Source organism: Pavona decussata, unplaced genomic scaffold (assembly GCF_977016875.1).
Source record: "Pavona decussata unplaced genomic scaffold, jaPavDecu1.1 SCAFFOLD_912, whole genome shotgun sequence".
Taxonomy (NCBI): domain Eukaryota; kingdom Metazoa; phylum Cnidaria; class Anthozoa; order Scleractinia; family Agariciidae; genus Pavona; species Pavona decussata.
This window is the reverse complement of record NW_028145943.1, coordinates 1,195,001-1,210,058: the sequence shown is the minus strand read 5'-3', so window position 1 is coordinate 1,210,058 and position 15,058 is coordinate 1,195,001. Positions and strand designations below refer to the sequence as shown.

At 40.3% G+C, this 15,058-nt stretch overlaps 1 pseudogene across 1 annotated transcript in view; it reads left to right on the top strand.

Annotated features, from left to right (window-relative positions):
* The first annotated feature begins 1,498 nt into the window (after positions 1-1,498).
* Positions 1,499-15,058, top strand: part of LOC146448553 (uncharacterized) — an 18,253-nt pseudogene continuing 4,693 nt past the window's right edge. The window contains exons 1-4 of the transcript XR_014861043.1: positions 1,499-1,777; positions 9,470-10,141; positions 10,977-11,516; positions 13,351-13,596. The product of XR_014861043.1 is annotated as an uncharacterized LOC146448553 (transcript). The remainder of the gene's footprint in view (positions 1,778-9,469; positions 10,142-10,976; positions 11,517-13,350; positions 13,597-15,058) is intronic.

The window sequence follows — 15,058 nt, the reverse complement described above, 5'->3', positions numbered from 1 at the left end:
AAGGGGGACCTTTAACGTCCTGCTCTCCTAGACTTCACAGCGTTTAATAGATAAAAAGTAATATTGAGTAACAAAAATCGTCATTGAACGCTTTCAACCCAGTTTCATGGTACATTAAGTTTGTAATATATTTTTCCAGGTTTCAACTTTGACTATAACCTTGAATTTCAATTTCTTTCTCCATATAAACAATTCTGTGCTATGTTTACCCCCAAACTAATAACGCTTCACCGCGTTGTACTCGTAAACATGTCAAATACAAATTTATTTCATTTATAACTCCAAAAAGATATTGTTAGAGATTTCCGGCTCCGTCAGATTACGTCCGTTTCCTGTTGCTGGGCCAAAACAAACGCGCAAACGCATAACTTCTCTCGCGTAGACCTTGTCACGTTTTCTGCATGACACTTTCGCGCCTGCAGCAGATGCCATGAAGGGATTATAGTCAACTTTCGAGGTTGTTTGGGCTCGTCACACGAGAGGGAGCGCGTTGCGTGACCAGCCCAAACAACAGAACAACGGGTAGACTGACAAGTCAGGGTCTCGAGTGACAAAATCGGCTGCAACACAGGCTACTGCGAAGGAGACTAACTTTCGGCCTCTGTAACACCATTCGGATTTGTTACTTGCTAAATTTTGACCGCGAACATGTCTTTCAAAAGGTAATTTTAATAAAATCATCGTCGTAAGATATGGAGAACGTAATCACGAAACAACGGCCGGAAACGATAGTTTAAAGCTTCATGCAACTTCAATCAACTTTGAAATGACCGGTTATCTCCCCTCTCCCCAACCCCCCCCCCCCCCTCCCCACTGAAAAGACTGATACTCAGGCCACAATGAAAACAGTGTCAAACTAAACTAATGATTACTAATTATTTCTGCAACAGATCTGTTTATTGCAAACAACTCAAAGAAGCAAGCATTTGAAGGATTAATAATATTTATATGTGGACGACGGAGTAGCCTGCGTGCAGACGTCTCCTATTTCCTTTGTTGCACCGAGGGGAGGGGGCGGCTCTACACAGGCTACGACAGGGGAGATACTTCGGAATGATACAGATACGGTAACTATAAAAATACCAACCAACTTTGAAACAAACGGCGCGTCATACTCAACACAATTACCCCCCAATAACAATAATCTTGACCCGACAAAACGCTTGGATAGAGTTTCTTGTGGTGTGAGAAAATTGTGGTTTCTAGTTTGAAGTTTTCTTTTCTTTTAAGGACAGCTTCAGGACTACAGGCAGTCCAGTTAAAGGGCCGCTGAACCGTTACAGCAACGTGCACGAGAGACCACATAAGAGTATCTCGCGGGTGCGAAAAGAGAGTTGGCGAATGCCCAACTCTGTAAGCACGTCCTCCATGAACTCTGGCACCTTCTCATGTGTTTTGATATGAATTAAGAAAACTTGTCGAGACGGATTTGAACTTTGTATCGCATAACATGAGAAGGAATATAAATAGGATAAACTTCGCCACATCATCCACGCTCGTGATGTGAGTATCACATATCGGGCAGTATTAGGCAAACATTGCATTGCAGATAAGTGCGGCGGATTGTTGACTAATATGACGGCTCAGAAGCACAGTTCGCCTTCCTTTGCTTCCATTATTTCTGTTATATCGATTCTGTTGTACTGTGCCGGGTTTTTGAGGATTGAATTGGAATTGAAGGAACACAAAAAGAGGATAAACGCTCTTGAAATCGTCGCGGACCCCAAAGCATCGTCTAGAGATCCAGATGTCATTAAGATCATCGTGAATACTCAAGGTACTGGTTTGTAGTAATGGTCATGTAAGAAAATTCAGAAAATTAAAAATGTTTCGCATGTTTTGCAAGGCATAGCTTAGGACCGACGCAATGTAAAGAATCTACAAGACGCCATTGCGTGTCTCTCTATTAGGTTGTCGAGTCCTGCGCACGAATCGTACGAGTAGACATAAGCATTGTCGAGTCGACAGAGTAAATTTTCGAGTGGGAAAACCTATAACCCTCTAATGAATAACCTCTCCCCAGGATCAAAATCAACTGAATATCTTTATTCGTAGACCAGGGACTTAATATTGATATACAGCTGTTTGTTATAAAAATGCAGGCTTTATCAATTTGCCTGTACACATGTGCAATCAGTATATTCTTAACTCCGTTGGTAGCCAAATTCACTGAAATTTATTGGTGTACAGGACTACACTCTTCACCGTATACGCTAATTATTTACCGTCAATTCACGAACGCTCTCAACAGAATATTATATTGACTACACTAAACCGCTAATGTCGTTTCGAGTTCAGGACAGCGAAACCACCATGGCTGCTATGAACCAAGTTCTTTGTAGGATTTTTAATTGGTACTTCGATAATACCGAGCTTAAGATCCGACGGCGGCGGGTGTCTATGACGGCGGGCAGAAGTAAAAAATGTTGCCAAATAAATTCCGGACAGCCGTCGTGAAAAGTTTCCTGCCGTAGCGGGGTTGTTTACGACGTCAAAATGCCGAGTTTGCCGTCGCGTCTAAAACGTGAGTAAAACAAGAAGCTGTTTTCAGCTTATACTCGAGCCATATTTGACTGCGTGGTGCGTAAGCCTACAATCTTTTAGCAGTGATATTAAACCTCCAGCATCGCTAATTCTCCCCAAATAGATAGATACAGAGATATAGTGAGGCAATAAGTAACCACCAGATAGAATTGCATTTCTTGCAGTCAGAATGAAATACAGGGGAAAACGACATTTGTCATACGAATGCTTTTTATAATCCCTGGGCTTTAATCCTTACGTTTTCACCTTTTGTTTAGAGACAAAAACCATTTGTACGGTGTATGTGACGCCGGGTCAATGACGGATCGTAATTTCCGGTATGATCTAAGGTAAAGTTACGCATCACGCGTACGCAGGAACCAAATAATGGGCTCCTGGTGTACGTTATCCTTGTACGTTTTTCAATGTTTCGCTGTTTATATTTTTAAATGAAATTTGTTATTCACCTTTCATTTGAAGACAGAAACCGTTTCTACATGATCGTTTTTCCGATAGTAAACGTGAGACATCTTGGCCCGCGGGGTCATAGACTGATTTCAATAGGTGCGAAATTTGACGATATGAAGTCGTCGAAACGTCGTTTTATTATCGTTAATTTTCTTGTTGAAATGTTTCTCCAAATCGTTTTTCATCAAACAAAACTAACCTTGAGGAACTAAAAAAAGGTAACTAAATAAAAAACGATAAAAACCTTTCGAATTTTTAAAGTGCTAGTTATGAAAAGATGACAAAGGGAATGGTTGAAAAACTTGAAAAGTTAATAGATGCACAAACGACACCATAAAAATAGACATATAAACAGATTAAGTTTCTTCGTATCATTCTGTTGTTCATCGCATAAAGTTTAAGAGTCTTCGCCTTGGAAGTAGAAAATGCCTCTCTAGGTAAGTGAATGCCGTTTCTGTTAAAGTTGATAAATTCTAGAGGAATAAGTCTTATTTTTAGTCATTTGTGTCTTGCATCTGCCATCCTGTATGTGACAAGTCATGTGGTGAACTTCAGACTCGGCGCCTCACGGCGGGGATGCACAATCTGCGAGGCATGCGAGGCACGCGAGGCAGACGTGTGAGGCACTCAGGTTAGCCTAAAAAACACTCCGGTTAGCCTAAAGAGCACTCCGGTCTGAGCCTAAATAGCACTCAGGTGAGCTTAAATAGCTCCCCGGTTAGCTTAACGGTTAGCAGTTTATCTTACGGTTTTTCATGCCTCGCATGCCTCGCATTTTTTGTTTCGTGCCTCGCGCGTCTGCCTTGCATGCCTCGCTGGCTACAAAGAACGCGACCGAGAATTTAAAGAATTTAATAACGCGACGAAAACTTAGCTCGTACCAGCCGAGTACAATAACCGAGAACAATAACTCGTGGCCCGAAGTCTAATCTCTCGGCCCATCGCGACCACAAAAAGAAAAAAGAATTTGATAATGCTACCGAAACCTTAACTCGGTCCGCCTTACGGCCAAGGTAATAATCCCATTTTCGGTCTTATTCGGCAAAATTCTTTGATACTTTCGATAGTTAAAGGTTTTTCAATCTTAGTGGATCGTTTTATCTAAGTATTTCATGAAGAGAAAAAGATTTTTAATGGATTAATCTCCGTTTCATTTTGTCGATCTTGGCGGGCTGTCGATGACCACATGGAAGGTAGACTGCAAGCAGTCCCTTTCTGGATAGTCGAGGTCGCGCGGAATAGCCGAGCGCGAAAAATCTGGAGCGAACGAGCTTCTCGTTTATTTCTCCTCGCACCAGTCGAGCGCAGAAAGGGACTGCTTGCAGTCTACATGGAAAGCCGCTGCGGCTCTGTCACGAAGCCGCCAATTGCAAACCACAACCAGTAACTTTTCTTTTTTTCTTGATGTACTATTAGGAATATGTATGAAAGTCAATCATTAAATACCCTGTTTGAATTCTGTTGTGTTGTAGCTAAATTAGACGAGTCGTCCTTCATCGAAATAACGACTCCGTAAAAACTAAAATCTTAAACTAAGATTTTACCTTACGTTTCCCGTCTTATGCAAGACCACCACCACATTAAATTGAGACGGTGATCATCTTATTTTAACACAGGAGATCTCAAATGAAGACTATCGGAGTCTCAGTTAGTATATAAGATAAAAGATCGTCTTAAATATTGTCTTTAAATCGTCTTCATTTGAGAAGCGCTTATCTTAATCAACATTGAGGCATCTTACTTTAAGAAAGACCAGTCTTAATTATATTAATCTGAGTCGATGGGGTCCTTATTTTAAGACGTTTTTTGGTCTTGTGGAAATTTTAAGACGCCTAAGCAGGCTATAAGATACTGCCATCCTACGTAAGATGCAATACGCCTTAAGCTGGCGACACACCTGGCATTTTATTCGACGATCGCAGCGAATTTGATCGCCAGCGAAAATCGCAAGTGATTTTCGCCACCGATTGATGCGGACATACCTGGCGATTTTTTTGGCCGATCGCGGCGTTGTTCATGTGATTAACCCGCCCAACCTGACTGATTGACTTTACTGGCAATTCGCAGCGATGAGCGTAAAAAAATCGCGGGAACGGGCACATTTGGCGAATTTAATCGCCGATATCTGACATGCCAGATATCAGCGATTTAATACGCCGATCTCTGCTCTCACCATTTTAGTTCTCGGTAAAAAAAAAATAAATAAATAAATAAAAAAAGGCTAACTTGGAAGAAATAGAAAATTCCAACACAAAAGGATCCAAATTTTGGAAAGCCCTTCCTGATTGGTTCATTAAAAAAATGCAGACCTCATAGGGAATAGGACTTCTCTTCTGATTGGTTGATTTTGATCCAAACTCTGCAGACACGGAGTCTGGGCTGGAGTCTGGAGGTTTGATTCATCGCAAACTCTCACCTTGATCAGACTTAAAACAAGCCGTTAATATTTTTCAAGCAGCGGAGAGTGGAGAATTTACAAGAATTTCAAGACAACAACTTCAATATTCAAATGAGAAGACATCTGGACATCAAATACGGTCTAAAGCCTCAACTAAACGTTGTAACTATACACGAACTTAACAGCATGCACTGCACACTCAGCGGAATGAAAATGGAATGAAGAAATTACTGTCGCTTTCTAAACCGCCTGTTTTTTGAAAACCAAGATGAGTCCTGCAATTCTGCTGCGTCACCGATCAAAGGAATGAGTGTAGTGACAATTCAGACAATCTGCAATGCAAAGTTTGTAATTTACGGGACTTTTAAGACCAACAAAACAGTATTTAAAATGCCGCGACCCGACCTCTGTTTTCCTGGGAATTTACGGTAAGCGGATTTGTATAAGTTGTGTCATTTCAAATTTGGTTTTAATAAAGTACTATGGATTGAAATTTGTTGTGTTTTCATTGCTGCATGTATCATGTTCAAGCTTAACAGTATTAAACGCTCCCTGTTTTTGAATGTAGGCTTAATAGTGACCGTTGCAGTTAGATTGAAGATTTCTTCCTTGCTTCGAAACTTAAATTGAGATTCTAAAGCATCTAGAATAAGATTGTTCAAATCTTGAGTTAAGATGAAAATATGACTTACCACAGCACTTTGAATCTAAGGAAAAAATCATCTTAATCTAAGACGCCATCATCGTATAAATAAGAAGAAAGTCGTCTTATCCTAAGATAAATCGTCTTCAAATGAGATTTACGCGCTGTCTTACCACAGCACCAGAATTAAGTGTAAAAAACGTCTTAAAGTAAGATTTTAGTTTTTACGGAGGAGTCAACATTCAACATTAATCTCGGCTAAGTTTGTTGACAACACAAAATCGAGCTTGTTTTGATCCAGATCCATCCGACAGTTTTGAATTAACAAGGAAAAAGGCGAAGGAATCATAGCAGAACCAAGTTTTGGTCTATGCAACATTTTATGAAGAAGATACAATATTTCAACTATATTCCAAAGTCATATCATGTCGTGGCACGACGTGATTATGGTTCTGGAATGGTGCGATGATTTAACGAATTGTTATATTCACAAGTTTGTTTTAAATCTGGTTTGGAATTGTCTGCATGCATATTTACATGTTTTCTTGTTACCTGCATTAAAAATATGTAATTTTAAATGGCAGAATCTTTATGGAATGGGTAGAAGAATAAGAAAAATCTGGATTCTTCGACTTATTTTAATCGTAAAAGAGAAGAAATCCGCCCTCTGAAATTTCTCCGTCGTCGAAGCTTTCAAAGAGAGGGCCACGAGCCGATCTAAACGAAGCTATAACTAAAATAAAAATTATTGAACCCTTAGCCGTCTTCCGGTCGGTTTCATAAGGTTTACTTTTCACGCCTTACGACGGCAGCCTCTCCCCAGTTTTCCACGGTCATAGCTGCCGTCGCAGACACCCGCCGTCGTCGGATCTTAAGCTCCCTAATAGGCTGCTGTTAAACCCCAACAACTAAGCTATTTGTTTTATAGGCGGGGCATATACAAATGCTATTAAAACTCCAGGGTTTGCGTCTTTCTCTTTTGGGTAAAGAACTTCTACCTGTCGATTCCGTTAAGGACCTTGGCGTGAGCTGTGATTGCAATCTTACGTTTAATGACCACAAAATTAAAACCCGTTTTTTCCTGTATGTCAGGCCTAGGTCATTCGGATCAAAGATGTTTTACAGAAAAAAATTGCTTATCACTTTTTTTTGCGGGAAGGCGAGGGGATGCAATGAGGGCTGATTTAATAGCTTCTGCAGCTTCGTGATCATTTCTTTTTTTAAAATTTTACAATTCAGTAAACAAACACAATACTACTCTACTTATATATACTACCAAAAATAATTCAAAGGTACTTTTATGTTATTTTGCTCCCTATGAAAAAACATTGAGCTGAGAGCGCAGAAATCGGTGACAAATAGAATATTTATTTTAATTGTGAAAATTGCATTTGCCTCGTGTGAGTGATTTATTGCCAGTGCTGTTACTGAAAGAATTGTATTTAAACTAAATTTCATTTTAAGAGCAAAAAATGTACTTTTTACAGCAGTTGAGGCTGGGATAGGTAATATTTCTGGTAGAACTTCATGAAACAGTCCCTCTGTAGATAAATTAATCCGATATGTGATAAATTAATCTGATTTTTGCAGACCGCATGCATGAAACTACGCCAAATTTCTCGCATTTCTCTTGCTTTCGTTAGCGCTTAAAAATCTCTGTTCCGCTCTTGCGAACAAAATAATCGAGAGCGAGTATGTCTCGACTAGGGAGACGTTTATCGTGCGCAGACACGTGACCAGAAGCAAGCAGGGTCCTATAGTCCACCTATCTCGAGAGAGGAACAGATAGGGCCCTTCGATTGATTTTAAAAAGGGCCATTGCCACCTTTTGTGTGGTCCTATCAGGGTTCTGCAATTGATTTATTTCGTGATTAGGCGGCCACCAAAGATAAATGCCTGTTAGTTTGTGTCCCATATGGAAAAAGATTTGCAGCTTTTCTTAAGAGCGGCTGCCTGTAAGAATCGAGAACTGCACTTCAGCGATCACTTGGTCGAATAGCTGATATTTCGTCTGAAGATACCCTTGGATTAACAATTTTCGAAAATCATATTTTAAAGCTCCAAGGTATTTTATTTTTAGATAAACGGCCTAGGTGCGGTCACAGGCCGGTGAAAACCGCGAAAATTTAGGTCAAAGAGCGAAGCCCCGTTCACGGTGTTAAATAACCCAATAAACTTGAAACTTTACAGAAACCTAGACCAATCATCCCACAAATTAATGCAATAAACATTTCAAACTCGCTAGCTGCTTTCCAAAGCATGCAAGTTTGTGTTCGCTACGGCTTTGAAACTTATGCTCATTTTCATTAAAATAAAAGTGTCTATGGTATGTAATTTTCTCAAAATTAAATCTCATATTTCAAAAGACGAAGAAAAGAACTTAATTTGTTCCAAGTTTCAAGCACTTATTCAAACTCTTTCCGACTCAGGAAAGATCGAAAGTGCGTGTGATACTTGCGACTCACAATTCACGTCACGAATTATGAGATGAAAACCGATTCACAAACACTTGACATCTGGAGCCTGTGAATGTTTCCAAACATCACATATTGGGCCCTAAAACTAATCAGACTGACCGAAGACAGCCAGTCAATGTTTTTTTATCACAGATTTCTTTCCTATTCTGCTCTAAAAAAATATGTTTATACCGGTCAAGAAGCTCACTAAACAAGTGCAAGAAAAGGCATACAATTTCGATGTCGTAGGCATATAAGCCTGCGAACGCAGACGTTTTTCCGGCTGTCGAGATTCTCTCCGGCGGAGAGAATCTCGACAGCCGGAAATACGTCTGCGTTCGCAGGCTAGCATAAGTACGGCAAATAAAACCTTACTGCTTCTTTATCTTCTTAAATAAGCAGTCGATCAGTAAAATCAGTGGAGAAAAACATGTGACCTTGATCCTGCCGTGTTGTATTGAGTGGTCGTTTTAGCAGCGACGGCTCAAATCAATAAGCCAGTGTTACAAAACAACTGCAACTTGATATTCACTTTGCTGTTCTGGCTGACATGCACGTGATCCTGGCCAGGCATTTCGGCAATGGAATCCTGCGCGAACAGGGCGTTTTTAGAAACTGTAAATAGTGAAAGGACTGTTTGTGGGCCAAGCGAGGACTACCCTGGTGATGAAGACCTTGTCCGTACAAGAGCTGTGAGAGCCCATCTAGCCAACTTCGTTTTTTTCCGCGAAAAAAAATCGACGTTCAAGTATTAATCTCAGTTTTCTTTTTAAGTTACAGTGATACAGATCCTGAAAGATTAGCGACTTTTTCGGGAAAAAATCGATCCATAACCACCATCCCCACAATCAAAAATACAAAATGTGTATATAATTGAGGGCATAGTAGTGAATTCCCCCACCGACCACCAATTTTATGATAAATGATATAGTATATCTGAGATCAAGCAGTATTCCAAAACCGTTTCCTTTTTGGTTGAAGGACATCAATCAAATAAACTTGACAGGATCAGGCGCCACGATGATTCAACAAAGAACACAACAGAAGCTAAACGAACAGAGGACACGATGCTGAAAATCGACAAACTGTTATCAGAGGGGACACTGCAACTCTGTCAATCAAAGGGTGAGGCGTGCCCGCCAGGTCCACTAGGACCTCCTGGTCCACCTGGACCGAGGGGAGAAAAAGGAACCCGAGGACGAAGGGGAAAAAAAGGGAGAACTGGAAACAAAGGAGATCAAGGTGTTATGGGATCACCTGGAAAGAGTGGCAAACAAGGCATCATGGGACCTGTGGGACCACAGGGTGAACCTGGACCCATGGGACAAAAAGGAGACACAGGGCCTGCAGGCATGCCGGGAACTAAAGGAGAGCCTGGTGAATCGATTTCAGCTCCTGTTATTGCTGTTTCTCCCGCTAAGTTGACAGTTAACGAAAAAGGAACAGCCTCGTTTCAGTGTTCAGTGAGTGGTAACCCTCAGCCTACAATAACATGGAGTAAACAGGACGGCCAGTCAGATATAACTCAGTCAGCAGTTTCACGAGGGACTTTACTTTAAAAAACGGTGGTTGGAAGTGACGCGGGTGTATACAAATGTTCAGCATCAAACATCCTAGGACAGGCAGAGTCCACGGTGCAGCTTGTAGTAAATGGTAAGTTGTTTATATTACTGGACGAATCACTCTTTCACTTTCTATTAAGCGAGCTACTTGCTTCTGAAAGCGTTACATGCTTCGATTCACAATTTAAGTACAAATACAGAGTTCAAGAAAAGATCTGTGAAGAAATTTCACACAAAATTGAAAAATAGAAACATGACATGCTATTGAAAAAATAAGCGAACAGCTTTCTTGAAGTGACTTGGCGAGAATGAAGTATTTTTCTTGTCATAAAGACAACAAAGCGTTTTCCTTTCTCTCGTAAGTAAGATTGGATCATGAATTAAAAGATGTTTTGTATTGTGTTATCCAAAAATGTAAGCCGCAATTTTAGGAATCAGTAACGTCGGAAACAGACAAAATTCGAACGTTTAATTGGGCGCTTATGCAAGTCAAAAAAGAAATCCTCCTAAGTATAAATTACCAAGGTTTGATGTCAAAAAAGAAATGCAAGTCAAAAAAGAAATCCTCAAAAGTATAAATTACCGAGGTTTGATGTCATCAGTTGAAACAAGTGGACAGTTTTAGACTCATTGCAGTCATTATAGGCACAGCTTCTGTTTTAAGTATGAAACTAGAAACACACTAAACGTGGTTAAAAGAAAACACAGAGGGCGAAGTGGTGTGATGATTAGAGCGTCGTTCCTTCCAGGTCGGTGCTATGAGGCTAACTAGCTTCTTGAATTCTGCAGTGTCGTGTTGTTTGCTTAGGCAAGTATCTTATCTATTAGTTGCCACGTGCACTCTTCATCTCTGAGGTTTGTAACTGAGGGATACCCCTTAGCTATTGGTGCAGTATAAACATTAAATAATATTTAATTTGTTGCAGTTCGTCCTCGTGTCTCCCTTAATGCCGGACCTCATCACGCCATTGAAGGAAGTAACTTTACTTTTCCAACGTGTCTCGTCACAGGGCATCCTACCCCAGTTGTCACTTGGAGAAAATCATCTGGCCGGTTACCCCAGAGGAGGGTGAGGTATAAAAACAGCAGGCTACAAATATTACACGTTCTTAAAAGTGATTCGGATGCATACTTCTGTTCAGCAACAAACGTTCTAGGGAGTGTTGAAAGGAAAACACTGCTAGTTGTTGTTTCCCTACTTCGATTTACAGTGAAGCCACCCACGAGGGTTTCTTTATCTTCAGGCGAAACTTTGACGTTGAACTGCAGCGCTACTGGTGATCCACAACCAATTATCAGCTGGAGAAAACAAGGAGGTCAACTGCCAGTTGGACGGAGCCAACAAAGTAATGGCTATTTAGTCATTCGGGACTTACAAATGAGCGATACAGGATATTACATATGCGTAGCAACAAGTGCTAGAGTGTTTGACATTGAGACGGGGACCTACTCTGAAGTTCGAAGGGGTATGTTACTACTAGTGTTAAAATAAAATGACTTACTTTATATCACAACAACTAGCTATTAGCTATCTCTCGGCTCGGATTGGATCCTTCTCAAATTCTATCGTCAGTAATTCTTACCTCGAGGTTGACATGTTATCACCGATAAATAGCCAGGAGATTTTGAGAACACTTGTCGCCACGCCAGCACTTTAAATTTCCGGTGGCTCTCTTAGTTCCGGTGGCTTTCTCTCCTCTCTCTCGTAAGCTTTCTTGTGGCTTCGTCCATGCTCGCCAGATCTCCGTTATTCCTAAGAGTAAGGTGTGTCTGACGATCGGTTTAAGTCGTTCACAGTTTGTTTTATCAAGTAATCTGTTTTCAAGTGTTGTAACACGGTTTTGATCTGTATAACGTTTGACATATGATGCCTTTTTGTGACACAATCCCACTGCAGCGAAATGAACAATAATGCCTGTTTTTTTTTTATTGACAAATGTATTCGTTCAAGATTCGAGGTTGTCAACCTCAGCAGTAGAAGGAAATAAACTGCTGCATTGTAGGATGGGAACGAGTTTCCCTTAGAAAATTTAACCATCATTAAGAAACATGGTGGCGGCAATGAGATAATTACGTGTCAGCGTTTACATAACAGTAGCTTATTCTGACTTGGGCTTAGATGTCCTGACTTGGACAGGTTAGGAAGGAATGTCAGTAAAAATCGAAAAAAAAAATCAAAACATGTGGCCACGGCCAAAAAAATCGATTTCGCTGAAGGATACACTGTTAGTTTTTTTTTAACTATTTCATATAACGGCAGAAAACCAAGAAAAACGGTCACCCTGCCGGAAGCTCGGATTTCACCTCTCAAGCACTCGAAATTTAACACCTTTCAGCTTCTCGTTACACAGACGTTTTCATAGCTGTGATAAGAGAAACTGAATACATTGATTCTCCCTCAGTCAAAGCATCACAATTACTTTCATCTCTGCTAGAGCGAACTGAGCTCGGATAAACTAGACACACTTGTCAATCACGCAAAGTCTAAAATAATCCAAACTCAGCGAGGCAAAAAGCTGGCCGGTAGTGGCTCAAATCCTCTGATATTTTAACAAAAGACAGTTCGGTCATTAATTTTTAGGTTTACGGTTTAGGATCTAGCAGCTCTTTTTGCAGAAACGCCGATCAAAGTTCGAAAAAAATCGCACTCGCTCCCTACTGTGTCATGCACGAGTGACTTGGCTACAATACGGCAAACAGATATTTACATCCGTTGATTTAAAATAAGTATATTTTAAAATATCTTACTTAACAATGTTTCAGATTCCCCGGTTAACGTGCTGAAGAAATAGAAAAAGCCTGAACAGCAATACAACCTGGAACAATTAAATTAATTTTATTAAGGATGAGAAGCTTTATCAGCTGCCTTCGATAGCCAAACGGAAGTAACTGTTCCCACGAAAAACAAATATTGCATCATTCCTTAAATAAACAAATCTACTTATGTTTCCATCATCTCTGAAACATTACACCTTAAACCATAGTTTGTTGTTGGGAAAGTTCACAGACCCACAGAACAACGATGTCTTGTACATATTCGTTCGATGGTACTGAGCTCTTCATGGGCCGGGGGGAAGTGAATTCCTTAATCAAAGATCAATAAAATAGACACAATACACCTGACTATACAACCAAGAGAGGGCATCGGTATCGGCATCGGTATTCCCTGGTTAGTAAAAAGAATAAGCAAACTCTCACAATTCACATTTATTTATGAAATGAAATAATTACTCCATGGAATGTATCTCTATATACTCATCTCATACTGAAATGTTTTACTGACTTTTTCATTTTATTTAGACGTCGTTAGAGCATCCAATATCCTCAGAAGCCTCGACAGAAAGTATCTTGTCAATTTGATATCTTATTTAACGCCAGTCCTCCAGAGCTCATCCCGTAGCAGGTTTGTGAAGTGTTGGCGCGCTAAGACTGATGGCTGGGCAGCATCTACATTTCACAGCAAATGTGATGGAAAGGGTCCCACTGTTACTATAATAAAAGTCGGCAGCTACATATTTGGTGGATACACTGACGTGTCTTGGTCTAGTAAGTAGCGCCATTTTCACTTAGTTTTTTGTATTATCCTGGATTAAACTGATTGAATGATTGATTCGATGTAGTCCGCGACAAATGTTTACCAACAAATTAGCATGCCTAGTTAAGTTGTTTTCCTCTGAGAACGCGGGAACTACGAGGCTTGTAAAGGCTTGGAACAAGAAAAAGAAAACATATATACAGATTACATGTTGGTGGGAAAGGGGTGAGGAAAAATTGCTCCGTTTTTTTTACGCGGGTTGCCCAAAGGGCAGCCCGTGTCGAAATTTCGGTTGCGTTCCTTTATTTTCTTCTTCGTAGTCGATAATGTAATCTTCCCCGGATCATGACTTTCACCGAAAGCAATTCCCGGTATGATCTCGAATAATAAATAGCAAATATAAATAGCCCTGAACAGCGCGTGAGTCAGATATGTATCTGCCCCTATCATGACGTTTTCAGAAAGAAATTTCCGGTATGATCTCGAGTACGTTACGTAATATTTCAATCGCGAAGGCTTTGAAGCGTAGACTGGAAATTAATTTAGACACAGCATCACGCGTAAATGCCAGTACAGTCATCTTGTCTTTGTTTTGTTTGTTCGTTTTTGTTCTTTCTTGTTTTTTTTTTTGTTGTTGCTGTTGTTGTTTGTTTGTTTTTTAAACTATTATTGCCGTTGTTGTGTTCTTTCCTTTGTTTCCGTCTTCTTTCCGGAAGCTTTTAGTTCGCTTCCTCAAACTTGCTGGGAAAAGAAAACGATCGCCATACCGGCTACAAACAAAACAGTCACGATATTTCGCGACGCTATTTTGTTCGCTTACAAAAAGACGTATGAGCAGAAAGCTTGAAAATTGAACAGTTATATCGTAGCTTAATGATGGGTTTACCTCATTGGTTATCACTCAGACTTGTTATTGATGTGAAGCACATGCGCCATCTGAAAATAAAGCGTGACTAGCCTACAAGCTGTGATTAAAGCACGCGTTTACTATTTCATTGCGAGCGGTAAGTTATTCCGAGTCACTCGCTTTCTCCTGCAGCAGAAGAGACTGTTTTGACGCTTTTATCAAAATTATTTAATCATCACCTTCCAGAAAATAAACGGTACTTTGGCTAATTTATTTTATCTGCTGGATAAAGTTACTTATCCCTCTTTGAGCAACAGGCGGCGGAATGTGAAATACGCGCGCACTAGAGTAAAATTAAAAGGTGTAAATGATCTTTTTGTATAGGCCTCAGCGCAGAATCATAAGTGACGTCTTGTTATCGTCAGTAGCTAGCGATCCGGATTAGTAACGTATTTTTTAGGGAACCGAAACAGACGTCAGTATTGAAGTTACTGTACAGGTTTAGGAGTTTAATAGCTAAAGTGTAAGCTTCCAATTGGCTCTGTGTTCCGCTATTTCTGTACATGCACGGGTGAACATTATAATGCTGTAGATGGGTGGCATCACGTTCATTTTCATTAATAAGC